Source organism: Sinocyclocheilus grahami, unplaced genomic scaffold, assembly GCF_001515645.1.
Source record: "Sinocyclocheilus grahami isolate Dianchi unplaced genomic scaffold, SAMN03320097.WGS_v1.1 scaffold210.1, whole genome shotgun sequence".
NCBI classification, from domain to species: Eukaryota; Metazoa; Chordata; class Actinopteri; order Cypriniformes; family Cyprinidae; genus Sinocyclocheilus; species Sinocyclocheilus grahami.
This window is the reverse complement of record NW_015505389.1, coordinates 647,834-650,966: the sequence shown is the minus strand read 5'-3', so window position 1 is coordinate 650,966 and position 3,133 is coordinate 647,834.

Below are 3,133 nucleotides of genomic sequence, written 5' to 3'. Positions count from 1 at the left end.
AATGGCTCTCCATCATCGGTGGGCTCAGGCTTATGCTCTGTACCGCTGGGAGATGGTGGGCTGGGCTCAAGGTCCTGAGTGGGGCTGGTGTTGTTGTCCGCGATGTCCACGGTCAGCTGGGACTTGTAGGACACCAGCACCCACTCAATGAAGGTGGCAAGGCTCTCTCGAGGACCATCCCCAGACAACTGCGCTCGTGTGGTGGCGTTTAGTCCAACTTGATAGAAGGTACAGAGGCAGTTGTCCGGGTAGTGCGTGAGGTGGGCCAGGGACAGAAAGTCGTTTGTGTGGTCCTCAAGAGAGCAGGAGGATTTCGAATGCGGGGTAATCCATAATAAAAAATAAAAACCGGAAAAATGACACTATACTTGCTTTGGGTCGGTTATTCTGTCACGGTGTGTGGAGGCAGGCAGGATGATGAGGAGGACGACAATGATTCCAATAAAGATATTTTAATGTAGACACAACAAGGCAGCTTGATGAAGAACGCGCGCACGCACACACACACACACACACACACACACACACACACACACACACACACACACACACACACGGGGTAACATTCACAATAACCGACAATACTAGAATACAAGAGACAGGAACTTATTGGGCAGATAACGAGGGGCAGACAGGTGAGCACACTGAGGATAATTAACTAATGATTGAACAGGCTAAACCAACAAAAGGGAAAGAAACCACAATAAACAGTTCACAGGGGCGTTACATTAATAGAGTTAATTGTTTGTTTGATTACATATTTAATTGATTTGTCTGTACATTTCTAACCTATGTACATTAACTGACAGTGACCACTGATAAGCTACTACTAAATGTATTGTAAAAACGTAATTTTCTGTAAAGTTGCTTTGCAACGATTTGTATTGTGAAAAGCGCTATACAAATAAACTTGAATTGAATTGTTATGCATTTGCTTTGGTGTTAGTGGTTGCTTTGCTGGTAAGAGTGGTTGCTAAGGTATTGTTGGAAACTGCTAGTGTTCAAACTACACCCTCTGTTGAATCATTTATGTATGTAGCGTAAATTACATAATATGAGTTAAATATGTCAGGTTAGGAGTTTGTTCAAATACTGAGAACACATTACACTTGTTATTATTACTATCATATTTTATTTTAACTTATGTTTATAAACATGATATAACAATAGTAAACTCATAGATCAGTAGATCATGTTTTATGTATAATGAGAATGTGTAACAGACTGTATAGCGGTGCAACAATAACTTGTTCTATGACAGTGTTCAAAGCATCACAAAGCTAATTTCTATCCAGTCTTATTGCTATAATGTCATTTTTGCTGTACTTAGCAGTGCTCACAAGGGCTTGTTGTATGATATGTTACATAAATATTTTGTAGGTGTGTGTGTGCGTGTGTGTGTGTGTGTGTGTGTGTGTGTGCTTTTGTCCTGAACTCTTAAACTACCCCAGGACTATCTGCTATGCAAACAAACAGCAGTTGCACGGGACACAGCAATGCAGGCGCTCTCTGATTGGATAACAACTTACATAATCAGGCTGCCACGGCGACGGCCCTGAGGAGCGAGGGGGAGGGTCCAACAGCACATGCACATACACACTCACACTAACCCATTCGCATGCACGTATACATGTTTGCTCTCCAAAATTCCAGTAAGTCAAGAATATTTGCAGACTGGTCAAACGGCTCTCAGGCGAGTTGTAATCACATACGGCATGTAAATGTTGTGCATATTACTTTTCTGTTGGATCCAGTCATTTTCATTTTCATGTGACACTGATAATGCTGTTAAACGTGTTTGTAATTATGCCAAATCTGTCACCAAACATTCAGAAGACAGCATATATTGAAGATTTCAAAATAATAAGGGCCCTCTGGATCTCACATACTGAAACCTTGTGAATGCATCATCACAATGGCACATCATGACACATCTCACACTAATTACTTGTTAATAATGTACATCAACAACATACTCTCAGACTGTCACATGATAAAAGAGGATTTGCAGCAGAATATTAGCCAAGAAAAACTGTAAGTCAAATGATCTTAATTATATCTCAAATGAGTTTCACTTCTCGAAATGTTGGCCAAGATACAACAAGAACTCAAACATCTCTTATCAAGAGCAAGTAATATGAGCTATTTAGCTCTATATTCATATTGTGTGTCAAAAATGGACTGAGAATGTGTCCTTTACTTCTTTTGAGATTAGAAAGTACAATAAAATGTTCTACTGGCTGTGAGTCAAGTGCAGTGTTAAGGCTGAAAGCGTTGATGTAACTCAAGCTTGTCTTTGTCCTTCATTTAATCCAAGGCCTCTGTCCCTCTTCAACCCCACCCGACTCTTCTCCATTCCTTGTCCATTGTTTCTTGAAGCATTCTGTGGATGAGTCTTGTTTCCTGTTTGAGGAGGGAGGAGTTGAACTCCGACAGCAGTGGCAGGTGGCTTCATGCTGCTTTTGTGCTCAAGTTATTTTCACAGAATAAGTCTATAGTGCATGAAGTTATTCCCACATAACATCCAGAAACAGAACAAAAATAAAGTTTTACCAGTATGAACAATGCACTCTTTCCCACAGTTCTCTCTTAAGACTCTCTAAAGTGAACTATATAATCCTCCCTCAACTTCCAGCACAACTGATCTCAGAACAGTTAAGCCAGAGGTTGTCAGTCTTGTAGTTGCAGCTTCTCTTATGATTGAAATATTATGCAAAATGTACAACATAGATTGTACTTTATTTTTTTTTATTTACCTATAAATACAAATACTAGTGTCAGTAAAGCACTAAGAACTTTTATTCCTTTTCACACAAATTATGATAACAAGGGAAGATTATTGATTATTTAAAGACTTGTTTAATGCAATTATGTCCTCAGAACATTTTAAAGGGGTCATATGATGCTTTTTTAAAGATCATTATTTTGTGTATTTGGTGTAACAGAATATGTTGACATGCTTTAATGTTCAAAAAACACATTATTTTTCAAATACTGTACATTATTGTAGGTTCAAACGCTTAGTTTTTATCAAAGTCCCTCCTTCCGACAAGCGCAGTCTGCTGTGATTGGCCAGCTGACCCAGTGCATTGTGATTGGCCGAACACCGCAAGCACTCGTCGGAAATGTAACG